Source organism: Phyllobates terribilis, unplaced genomic scaffold (assembly GCF_046119375.1).
Source record: "Phyllobates terribilis strain yellow unplaced genomic scaffold, ASM4611937v1 Scaffold_1__5_contigs__length_1240528914, whole genome shotgun sequence".
Taxonomy (NCBI): domain Eukaryota; kingdom Metazoa; phylum Chordata; class Amphibia; order Anura; family Dendrobatidae; genus Phyllobates; species Phyllobates terribilis.
In genome coordinates this window covers 176,534,800-176,548,213 of record NW_027362761.1, presented here as the reverse complement: position 1 = coordinate 176,548,213, position 13,414 = coordinate 176,534,800, and the positions used below count along the sequence as shown (strand labels likewise).

Genomic DNA, 13,414 nt, shown 5'->3' with positions numbered 1-13,414 from the left:
TTCAAGGGGTGGAGGCGGAGCTGGGATGGAGACTGGACGAAATCTCAAGCGGGCTCAGAAATTTTGACAGTATGGAGCCCTGAAATTCCAAGTGGCTGCCCTGGCCAGTTTATACCCCAGGGTATAATCCAATTTAGGCTGTTTTAAACCCGGGTATAGTCTGGATGGGGTATACTCTGGCCTGTTACACCGGCTCCTTTCTTTGGTTTTGCATTAATAGCATTGGTCTTCTCAACAGGCCAAAGGGACTTTTAGGCCCTCCTATGCTCTATGTCCCGTGTGCGACTCCAAAGTCTGCAGCTACTATAGTTATGTCTCTGGGATGTATTCCTTACTGAGCTATGTGATGTGTTTTTTTTATAAAATCACAGTTTTCTGTGCTGCAGATCTACCAGTTCTCTGAATGCTGAGCTGTATAACCTCGCCCACACTACTGTACTGGCAGAAATCTGCCAATCAGTAGCTTGGGTGGGGTTATACAGAGCTCATGAATATGGAGGACTACAGGGTAGTAAATGTAACATTACATCATCATGTCATGCTCCTACTGACTTATGACATCAGAGGCACCACATGCCCCTTATTAAAAGGACACTTCCATTTCGACACTAAATTATGTTCAGCCTACAGTAATGGGTTCATTTTTATCATGCAAGTGAAAAGTATGATGCATTTCTAGTTTTTAGGAGATTACATACTAGGCCAAGGTGATCCACCCAATTCTATAGGTTGACTAATATCTTCCACATGCCATTTGAGGTCAGTCTGGAGTTGATTGCTATATGAGGTTTATTTCTCAGGCCCATAATGACCTTTCATAGGTTTTTTATTACAAGGTTATATAATAAAAGTAGATGATGGCAGGTGGTTGAGCAGTTATTTGTGGTTCTCTGTTTGCTGTGAGCAGCTGCCATTCAGGAACATTCTGTGACCCATCAAAATATTTCCCACCCTTTTATATTAGAGCATTTATTATTTGGCAGTTCCTCAGTGTTGTGTGGAAAACGTGGAAGAATGTGAAGTGTTACACTATGAACCTAAACATTTTGTAACAGAAAGAATATATGCATGCTTGTATATAGAGATGATTTCAGGTCAAGCTAATGATTTACAGAGTTTTTCGTTGGTCTGAGTAACATCACGTTACAGGATCAACATTAACTGGAAAACTACTGCTATCTGCCTCTCTGCTGTCCTCAAACCTTCCCAGTGACATAGCCCCAGAAAACACTGCAGACATAATAAAGTCCTCGCAGCACCCCTGTCACACCAGGTACAGGATAGGGACAATGCTGAACGCTGAGTCACTTAGTGTAGGGCATTCGGTGACACAAACACTAGAAATATCCTACGTAATGTTTGGTAATAGAAGAATGTGAGATGATTACTGAGAGCGTCTCTGTTTATGTCTGCTTTTCACCCTTTCACCCTATCATTAGCGGGTTGCGAAATCTCAGAGTTTAAACTGGAGGCTGCAAACTATGGACAGAGGCGAATCTAGGTTTTCCTGCACCCCAGGCAAAAAGTCAGCTTGGCACCACCCTCCTATACACAGCTTAAGCAGATTGAGCAGTCATCATGTACAGGTGCATCTCACAAACTTAGAATAACATCAAAAAGTTAATTTATTTCAGTTCTTCAATACAAAAAGTGAAACTCATATATTATATAGAGTCATTACAAACAGAGTGATCTATTATATAGAGTCATTACACAGAGGGATCTATTTCAAGTGTTTATTTCTGTTAATGTTGATGATTATGGCTTACAGCCAGTAGCGTAGCTACCGGGGAAGCAGAGGGGGTGGTCGACCCAGGCCCCGCGCTCTGAGGGGGCCCATCCGGAGCTACGCTATTGTAACTGTAGCAGCACGCCGCTACAGTTACACTCTGGGCAGAGCAGGGAGACCCGATGTCCCTGCACTGCCCAGCGGCTGCTATGGGGCCCTTGAGCAGGATGGGGGGCCCCTGATGCCAGCATCGCCCCCTTTCTCTGCACGTCACCGCAAGCTCAGTGATGGGAGAGGGAGCAACGCTCTCTCTCCCATCAGTGTCCATAGCGTCCTCTGTGTCTGACGTCACTGACATCATCACTTGGCGCCCGGCCAGCTGTGCTGAAGATTTGTGCGGGCCAAGCACTCGGAGCAGCAGGGGAACGAGGAGGAGAGAGAGGTGAGCATTGTGCTTATTTATTTATTTTTTCTTATTGGGGAGGGGGGGATTATGCTACAGACTGCCTATGGGGGGTGAGGGTATTATGCTACAGACTGCCTATGGAGGGGTGGGGGGATTACGCTACAGACTGCCTATGGGGATTGAGGGGAATTATGCTACAGACTGCCTATGGGGGATGAGGGGAATTATGCTACAGACTGCCTATGGGGGTGAGGGGATTATGCTACAGACTGCCTATGGAGGGGTGGGGGGGGGGATTATGCTACAGACTGCCTATGGGGATTGAGGGGAATTATGCTACAGACTGCCTATGAGGATTGAGGGGAATTATGCTACAGACTGCCTATGGGGGGTGAGGGGAATTATGCTACTGACTGCCTTAGGGGGTGAGGGGATTATGCTACAGACTACCTATGGGGGTGAAGGGATTATGCTACAGACTGCCTATGGGGGGTGAGGGGATTATGCTACAGACTGCCTATGGGGGTGAGGGGGTTATGCTATAGACTGCCTATGGGGGGGTGAGGGGATTATGCTACAGACTGCCTATAGGGGGTGAGGGGATTATGCTACAGACTGCCTATGGGGGGTGAGGGGATTATGCTACAGACTGCCTATGGGGGGTGAGGGGATTATACTATATTGAGGACTATCTGGTGCATTATACTATATGGAGGCTATTTATACAGTGTGGGGATTACAGTTAGGGTCATACAGTGTGGGAGATTATGTGGGGTCTTTGTATAGTGTGAGGGCCATCATACAGTGTTGGAGACATCAGTTTGGGGGCTACTAAGGGGTCAGTATACTGTGTGTGGGGGTACTATACAGTGAGGGGGCATTATACTGTGTATAGGGGAGCTGTACATGGGGGGAGACTCAGGACATTATTAAATGTTAAGTGGGCACTTATCGTTATAGGGGAACTCAGGTTATTGTGACTGTCAAAGGGGCACACAGAGGGCACTATTACTTTCTAGGGGGCAAAATGTGGGCACTGTTTTCTAGGGCACTTGCATAGTCCATTACTATATTCTAGAGGTTTGTTTTACCATTTAGAGGGAACATAGTAGGTGCAGTAATAGGGACAAGTACAGCAACAGAGGCTCAGTATTGGATTATCAACAGGATGAGGGGTTTGTGCAGGTTGGTAATAGATGGGGACGATGCCTGAAATGTAAGGAGTCAAATGTGTCTTTGTTGTGATCTCTGCAGACCTGAGACTGAGTCCTGGATGGAGGCGTTGTCGTGTCAGTCTGGGCCAGATGGAAAAGACTGGAAAAGTGAACAATTTAATCAGAAAGAACGTCAGCTGTAAGTTAATATATATAACTGTGGTGTGATCTCTTATATATTCTGCAGGACTGACATCTATCAATATATGTCACCATATGGCAGTAATATCAGTGCTGGTCTTTGCATAGAGATTATTTTTAGTAACAGCGCGGTCATCTGCTGAGGTTCTCCTACATCCACTATCTGGGTGCGCCACTATAGTTGTAATCAGGGTTACCTGGTTAGGAACCCACTCAGAAGTTTCGCCCCCCCTGAACCAAAACCCTAGCTACGCCTCTGCTTACAGCCAATGAAAACACAAAAGTCATTATCTCAATAAATTAAAATAATTAACAAAAAACACCTGCAAAGGCTTCCTAAGCGTTTAAAAAGGTTCCTTAGTCTGTTTCAGTAGGCTCCACAATCATGGGGAAGACTGCTGACTTGCCAGATGTCCAAAAGGCAGTCATTGACACCAGGCCCGGCGTCAGCACCCGCCGCACCCGGGCACGTGCCGGGGCCCTGAGCAGGTGGGGGGCCCACTCGCTGTGAGGCACCCCTGCGCGCTATGGGACCCGTGAGCGGTGCGGTGCCAGCGCACACCACCCCCGCTTGTTCAGGGCCCCAGCAGCCGGCGGCACAATACTTACCTCTCCCCGTGCTTCCGCAGCAGCTCCTGTGTCTTCCGTGTCCTCTGACTGTGACATCTCAGGTCTTTCCACCGCGCCCTCTGCTGAGCCGTCACAGGCAGAGCAGAGCGGGAAGACGCCGGCGCGGGTGAGGAGTCCGAATAAGCATCAGCAGGTCAGGAGAAGTGAGGTATTTGATTTTTTTTCTTTATGTATGGACGCATGGGGCATTATATGATTGGGGGGGTGATGACAACCTGCATGGGGCATTATATGATGGGGGGGTGATGACATCCTGCATGGGGCATTATATGGAGGGGGAGTGACATCCTGCATGGGGCATTATATGGGGGAGGACGTGACATCCTTCATGGGGAATTATATGGGGGAAGGAGTGACATCCTGCATGGGGCATTATATGACTGGGGGGGGCGGATGTGACATCCTGCATGGGGCATTATATGGGGGGGAGTGACATCCTGTATGGGGCATTATATGGGGGGAAGTGACATCCTGCATGGGGCATTATATGGGGGGGGACGTGAAATCCTGCATGGGGCATTATATGGGGGGGAAGTGACATCCTGTATGGGGCATTATATGGGGGGGAAGTGACATCCTGCATGGGGCATTCCATGGGGTGGGAGTGACATCCTGCTAATGTGTTTATTGTGTTTATAATGAGACAAGGTTCAACTCTACTGTACTGTGTTGGCTATAATCAGGCACAGCTCTGCAGCAGAGCTGACAGCAAAGTTCACTTCTGGCAGTACTGTGTTAGTTAATTTTAGTGTCATCTCTGCTATACTGTGTTAGTTCTGATCTCACTGTAGACCTGTGTGTCATTATGAGAGCAAAGTATCAGTCATTTCATGTCTCACACAGATAATGCCCACTTTTATTTAAAATAATCTCTTTAGGCAGATTTTCATACAGATCTGTGTCCAGTCCATAGATCTTAACAGCTCATTTACATATAAGAAAAAGATATCAAGGTATCATTTTATTCAACTTTCTAGGACTTGCATGCCAAGATGACTATACGACTGCGGAGGCGGACAGAGAGGCTGAGGAATCACAGACAGGAGGAGAAGACCCATTGCACAGTCTGGAGTCCAGCCCCTGTGCACACACCGAAATCTAAATAGCAGAGAAGCTTAAAATGATGATTAAAGAAGAACCACAAATCATAGAATCATAGAAGAGAGTTGCTTCAGTTTTTCAATATATTTTTTAAAATGTGGTGCCCAGAACTGGACACAGTATTCCAGATGAGGTCTGACCAAGGGGGATAATTACGTCACATGATCTAGACTCTATGCGTTTCTTAATACTCCCAGAACTGTTTGCCTTTTTTGCTGCTGCATCGCACTGTTGACTCATGTACAGTCTGTGATCTATTAGTGTACCAAGTCTTTTTCACACATGCTGTTGCTTAGTTCTAGTCCTCCTATTCTGTAGATGTAATCTTCGATTTTCTTGCCCAGATGTAGAATCTTGCATTTCTACCTGTTAAATGCCCTTCTATTTGTCACTGCCCATTGTTCAAGCTTACCTAGATCCTTCTGAATCCTTTCTTTGTCTTCTCTAGTGTTAGCTATCGCTCCTAGCTTTGCATTGTCTGCAAATTTAATTAGTTAACCTTCAGTTTCCTTATCTAGATCATTTATAAAAAATGTTGAATAACACTGAGGCCAAGACAGAGCCTTGTGGTACCCACTTGAAACAATCTTCCAATTGGATGTGCAACCCTTTATTACCACTCTTTGAGTACGATTACTGAGCCAGTTATGAATCCACCTAACAGTAACCTTGTCAATCCCATACTTGGCAATTTTTTCAATAAGGATAGTATGAGATACTTTATCAAATGCTTTGCTGAAGTCGAGATATACTAAATCTACCACATTTCTCTGATCCACTCAGTCAGTGAATCCATCATAGAAGGAAATTAGATTAGTTTGGCATGACTTGTTTGCCCATGCTGGCTCTGGTTACTTACTGTATTCTTATCCAAGTACTTACATACATGCTGTTTAATAATTTGTTCAAAGATCTTTCCTGGTTTAGAAGTAAAGCTCACTGGCCTGTAATTTCCTGGATCCATCTTCTTTCCTTTTTTGAAGATAGGGACAATATTTGCCCTTCTCCAATCTTTTAGGACTTATCCTGTTCTCCAGGAATTTTCAGACATTCTAACTAGTAGTTCTGCAATTTCCTTTGCTATCTCGTTCAGTACCCTAGAATGTAATTCACCTGGACTAGGATAATTAAATTCATTTAAATTAGCTAAGTGTTCCTTCACCATCTCTCTGTTTACATATAGTGTGGATTCTGTTATTACTTTGATAGAACAGTGAAGATCACTTAATGTTACATTTGCTTTCTTAGAGAACACAGATGCAAAATAAGAATTTAAAAGTTTGGCCTTCTCAACATCATTTTTGACCACTTCACCCTTTTCAATCTGTAAAAATCTTTTAGCATCTTTGACTTTTCTTTTGCTTTTGACATACCCCCCAAATCCTTTTTTATTGCTTTTGGCCTCCCTTGCAAGCCTCACTTCATTACTGGCTTTAGCTCTTCTAACGCTTATCCTGCATTCCCTGCAGACAGCATTATATTCTTCTTTAGATATGCCCTCCCTCTTTCCATTTTATATACATTTCTGTTTAAGTTTTGTGTTCATCCATCCTGGTCTCTTTAAATGCTTCCAAATCTTCCTTTTTTCAGGATTGTCACTCATTGTAGCATTATTGTACATATTGTTACTTATTGTAGCATTTAGCAAAAGCTCCCATCCTTCTTGGACATTTCTGTTCTTTAGAACATCCAGCCATTGGACCTTTCCTACCCTCTTCTCATTCCATTAAAATATGCTTTTCTGAAGTCGAACCTTAAAGTCTGAGTCCTCGCAGGTCTTCCTCCTCTTGTAATCGTAAATTCAAGGATAGCATGATCACTGTCTCCTAAATTCCCAGCCATCTTTACTTCCTCAACCATTATCTCCCTGTTGGTAAGAATTAGGTTCAAGATGGCAGATCCTCTTGTTCTCTCTTCTACTTTTTGAAAGATAAAGTTGGTAACGGGAGAAGATAAGAATTTTCTGGACTCATTACTTTTGCCTGAGAGAGATTCCCAACAAATACCTGGATAGTTAAAATCTCCCATGACCACTTTTTGAGAACAAAGACATCTGATGTAAAAAGAGTTCATCCATATCTTCAGTCTGTCCAGGTGGCCTATAGTAAACACCTACAATAATGTCCTTTCTGTTCTTCTCTCCGGGTATTCTTACCTAAATAGTTTCTACAGAGCTACCATTCTCTGAAGCTTGGATCTCTGTGGAGATATACGCTTTCCTAACATACAATGTGTGGTGCACGTGGTGCACGTGGTTCGTGGACCCACTGTGTGACTGACTGGACTTACCCTGTAGGGGTGTAACTAAGTAGCTACCTTGATGTTCAGTGGGGCCTCTAGTGGTGAGGTCAGGCCTGTGTGGCAGGTAGCAGCCAGGTGCCTCTCCAGGGCGGCTCCCGGCAGTAGAAGCTGACCCCAAGTGTCAGAGACATTAATACAGATTCCTATACAGAGCACGACGGCCACTTAGGACAGGAACAGACTGTGCAGACAGGACGGACACTGGGACAGGTTCAGACTGTGCTGACAGGATGGCCACTGAGGCAGGTTCAGACTGTACAGACAGGACGGCCACTTGGGAAACAGTTCTGGTACCGCCAGGATATGGGAAAATTACTAATAGACTAGGGATGGGGGACCTTGCAACATACAGTTGCACACACCAAACCACCTAACACTAAACTATAGGGGTTGCTCAGGCACCTCCCAATTGGGGAGGGTACCTTTTATACAAGGTACCTCCCAGCTATTGGCTGGGAGACATCTTGCAGGTGAACACTTTAACTAAATGCCTCCCAGCGGTTTACCATGTGCGTGCTGCCCCTTTAAGAGCAGGGGAGCGTGCACACCGCCAGGAACCAGTGTGGCGTGCACAGGAGAAGATAGGGAGCATGCCGGGACCACGCTGGAGGGCCATGGTGGTGAGTAAGCCGGTGTCCCTGCATGGAGGGGGAAGGGAACACTGTGCAGGGGCGCCAGCCATGGTGTAACACAGTGCAACACCTCCTTCCCTCTTGTTAAGCCTGTTTCTTATAAATAAGTTGTAGCCTTCAAGGTTTGCATTCCAATCATGTGTATCATCCCACCAAGTTTCATAAATCTAATTTCTTCACCAAAGGTATCAATTTAATCAGTATTAAAGCGCCATTACAGCCATGTCTTTACTTTGCCTTACATAATTATGTTGACAGGTTCTCTTTAACCTGAAAACACAGCTGCAATACAACTCTGTTCTGTAGCTTCATATTTATTGCAAAGATAAGATTAGATGTTATTATGGCGACAGCACAGTGGCTTCAGCTGGGGTCTTGGATTTAAACTGACCAAGGGAATCATCTGCAAGGAGTTTGTATTTTCTCTCCATGTTTGTGACTGTTTTCTTTAGTTTCCTTCCTCAATTCACAAATAATACCTAGATGTTAACTATTCTATCCATTTGTATGAACATATAGGTAAGCTGCGCTGCTGGAGTAAATAAATTCTTCAGAAATGATGATGAGAATAAGGTTTTTTTTATTCACAGCGCATTTCAACGCTGTACTGGTGTCCTTATCAAGTGAAAAAAATTAATGTTAACTATTACTTCCTATCAAATTGATCCTTGTGTATGTTTGAGATAGTGTATTTATATTGTGAGAGCCACTGAGAAGGGACAGTAACTGATGTAAGGACAATATTTGTAAAGTTGAATATTTGTTTCCTGCTTTCACACAATGAGTTTGATAATAAATCTGGAGATTATCTGGTTTGAATCCAACGTTGAAACATATCTGTAGCGCCGGCGTCCCTGCACGCTTCTCCCATTCCCCGGCAAGGAAGGCGACTCACTCAATGCCGAGGCTCATATCCCGCACTTCCTCCTCCTCCTGCTGCCTGGGGTCTGCACATTGCTCGTAGATTCCCGGGCACTGTGCTTAGGGCGCGCGTGTTCCCGGTCTCTAAAAGGGACAGAACGCACAATCCTAAAGTGTACCCAGCTAATGCCTGAGAGACACTTCCTATTTAAGGCACGTCCACCTGTTGGGAGGTGCCTGAGCAATGTGTTTTGTCAGTAGTCTGCACGCTCGCTAGTTCTCAGGTCCCATGTACCCGCCAGTCAGTTTATCTGTCTTGTACCTGTCTGTCTTTACTTGCCTTGTGTTCCTGTATTCCAGCCGTGCCCGCCAGCACCTGCCTGTCTGTATATCATCCATACCTGCCTGCACCTGCTGTGCCAGTCTGTATACCAGCCGTACCTGCCTGCACCTGCCGTACTTGTCTGTATATCAGCCGTACCTGCCTGCATCTGCCGTGCCTGTCTGTATACCAGCCGTACGTGCCTGCACCTTCCGTGCCTGTCTGTATATCAGCCGTACCTGCCTGCACCTGCCATGCCTGTCTGTATATGAGCCGTACCTGCCAGCATCTGCCGTGCCAGTCTGTATACCAGCAGATTATCTTGCAGATTAATGTTTGGCCCATAACCCCAGAACAGCTCATTTACATATAAGAAAAACTTGTATTTCTCTGGAATAAGACATCAGATCACAGATATCAAGGTATTATTTTATTCAGCTTCTTATGACCTACATGCCCATGTAGACCGCTTAGGAGGGTTGATCCTACTGAAAGATTCCCTTTAAGAGTCTTCTCAGAAGCGTCTAAGGTTTTCTCTAAGTCTGAGAGGTTTTCTCAGTCTAAAAAAAGGGCCCAATCAAAATTGATTTGCTCACATCTGACTAAAGAAATGGTGAATTGTTAATAACCTATTCTTGTGGAGGTTAGTGGTTCCTGGGTTTATTTAATAAACGTTTCTGTGAAGCAGCTATTAGATGACACTTCTAGAGTAAGTTATTGGCAGAGATTGAGCTAATTTTCCCCACTAGATTTGCCTCTTCTTCCATTGTAGTCACTATGAGGTCCATTCAATACATTCAGGACAGCAGATGGATTTAAAGGGGTGCTACCATCACTTATATCCACAAGATATACCATTAAGTCCCACCAGGGCTGCCACCAGGAATTTCAGGGCCCCATACTGGCAAAAATTTCGGGCCCCCTTGACACTCTGCCCAGGCTCCGCCTCCACACCTTGAACCTTCCACAGTCCCACCGCCTACTCTTGGAAAAACTCCACTTCTGCACCACGTTCTCATCAATCACATAATAACAGTTCCCATTGAACACCAGATAACATTCATAGCCAGGAGCTTTTGTTTTGGCCAAAAGATTTTTTAAGCCACCACCAGGACAAGGTAGACTCTTCTGGCCGGGCCCTACTCTACTCTAACCTATTAAACATTTCTTAAAATATTCAATAATCTTTTTAGGTATATTTTTCTTTTTTTTTCTTTAAGGGAATGTGTCACTATAATTTTTTAAAATGACCAATGATATCACATACAAGGGACAAATACCATCACACCATGGCCGAACCACATACTACCACCACATAGTGACCGAATAATACCACATACAAGGAATAAAGCCACACCGTGACCAGACCACATATTACCACCACATAGTGGCTGAATCATACCACATACAAGGGACAAATACCGCCACACCATGACCAGACCACATATTATCACCACATAGTGACCGAATATTACAATACTGATCATTATTAAAAAAACACAATTCTAAGTGCCAGTATACACAGGAGCTCTGTATATAGTGTCAGTGTACAGTTAATGCATTGATCACCGGTGACATTATACACAGGAGCTCTGTATATAGTATATAGTGTACAGGTAATAAAGGGATCACCAGTGACATTATACACAGGAGCTCTGTATATAGTGTCAGTGTACAGGTAATACAGTGATCACCAGTGACATACACAGGAGCTCTGTATATAGTGTCAGTGTACAAGTAATACAGTGATCACTGGTGATATTATACACAGGAGCTCTGTATATAGCGTCAGTGTACAGGTAATACAGGGATCACCAGTGATATTATACAAAGGAGCTCTGTACATAGTATATAGTGTCAGTGTAAAGATAACACACTGACTCAACGGTGACATCTCTAATTTGAAGAATTTCATCTTCACTTTTCATCCAGCGCAAACCGCCATCACTTCTTCCAGCCAGGACTCGTCTCTGCATAAAATAGCACAGTTATCTGTAGCACATTCCCCATCTTCTACACTACGCAGCTGAATACAGATGTGCACCCACCATTAATATATACACTGTGTTCCAAATTATTATGCAAATAATATTTTTTCAGATTTTCCCAAATTACCTATATGAATTGCAGTCATTGTAATTTTCCAGTCAAATAACTATTAGAGTACAATTGAAAGTTTTTTTGTACAAACTGCCTATGATAATAGTATATTTTTAAAAAAATAAAAAACTCAAACTGCACTCAAAATGCATGTTCCAAATTATTATGCACATCAGAGTTTTCAACCTTTTCATTTTAATAAAGAACAAAAAAATGGTCATTTTTGAAATTATAAGCATTAGCAGGTTATTACAAACTGAAATCAAACAGTTTTCAACTCAAAACTTTATTCTAGGTGATGTTAGATTTGCACATAAGACCCCTTGTTCGAAAGGAGCTTCTGAACTCTCTCGTCCATTGAATTTGTCAGGTTTTGGATGGTTTCTGCTTTAATTGTTTTGCATGAGGACAGAATACCCTCCCAGAGCTGTTGCTTAGATGTGAACTGCCTCCCGCCATCATAGACACTCCTTTTGATGATGCTCCAGAGGTTCTCAATGGGGTTGAGGTCAGGGGAGCATGGGTGCCACACCATAAGTTTGTCCCCTTTTATGCTCATAGCAGCCAGAGATGCAGATGTGTTATGTGCAGCATGAGACGGGGCATTATCATGCATGAAATGATCTCGATGGTCCAGATGGATGGAGTGGAGGATGGCTGGTTGATGGACACCCCATGCAAACACGGCTACGGTGCCAACAAGGAGGAGGTGGAGTAATGTTTTGGGCTGGAATCATGGGGAGAGAGATTGTCGGCCCTTTTAGGATCCCTGAATGGGTAAAGATGAACTCCATAATGTATGTTGAGTTTCTCAAACAGCACTTCCTTCCATGGTTCAAAAAGAAGAACCGTGCATTCCGCAGCAAGATCACTTTCATGCATGATAATGCCCCGTCTCATGCTGCACATAACACATCTGCATCTCTGGCTGCTATGGGCATAAAAGGGGACAAACTTATGGTGTGGCACCCATGCTCCCCTGACCTCAACCCCATTTAGAACCTCTGGAGCATCATCAAAAGGAGTGTCTATGATGGCGGGAGGCAGTTCACATCTAAGCAACAGCTCTGGGAGGGTATTCTGTCCTCATGCAATACAATTAAAGCATAAACCATCCAAATCCTGACAAATTCAATGGACGAGAGAGTTCAGAAGCTCCTTTCGAACAAGGGGTCCTATGTGCAAATGTAACATCACCTAGAATAAAGTTTTGAGTTGTAAACTGTTTGATTTCAATTTGTAATAACCTGCTAATGCTTATAATTTCAAAAATGACCATTTTTTTGTTCTTTATTAAAATTAAAAGGTTGAAAACTCTGATGTGCATAATGATTTGGAACATGCATTTTGAGTGCAGTTTGAGTTTTTTATTTTTTAAAAATATACTGTTATCATAGGCAGTTTGTACAAAAACCTTTCAATTGTACTCTAATAGTTATTTGACTGGAAAATTACAATGACTGCAATTCATATAGGTAATTTGGGAAAATCTGAGAAAATATTATTTGCATAATAATTTGGAACACAGTGTAATTAGTTATTATGCAACCCACAATTCCAAATATAAATTGTAATCTACCACTGTGCCGCCATTAACTATAAATAGCCACTTTCCCCACCTATTAAATATATAAATTAATTAGCACCTGTACTGTTTCCCCCAATTCATTACCAGTCACACTCCTGCATCCTCAACGACTCCCACTTTGTACCTCCGGCTCCCCCGATTCATTACATTTACATGCTCCCCCTCCTGCCCAATTCATTGTCATGTCATCTCTCTCTCCCACCCCCACCCTCTATTCATTATCAACTGCTCTCCCCCACATTCAATACATCATTTACTCTCCTCCACCTTCAATTTATCATTATTTGCTGCCCCACCCCCGATATATCATCATTTGCTCTCCCCCGCCCTTACTTCATGAACATTTACTGTCCCCCATTCCTCAGTCACAATACATCATCATTTAATCC

At 43.7% G+C, this 13,414-nt stretch overlaps 1 long non-coding RNA gene across 1 annotated transcript; it reads left to right on the top strand.

Moving 5' to 3' along the window:
* The first annotated feature begins 1,838 nt into the window (after nucleotides 1–1,838).
* Nucleotides 1,839–6,771, top strand: LOC141166201 (uncharacterized). The gene is made up of 4 exons (XR_012251258.1): nucleotides 1,839–2,171; nucleotides 3,390–3,488; nucleotides 4,120–4,268; nucleotides 5,098–6,771. It is a non-coding gene; the product is annotated as an uncharacterized lncRNA (long non-coding RNA).
* The last annotated feature ends 6,643 nt before the right edge of the window (nucleotides 6,772–13,414 follow it).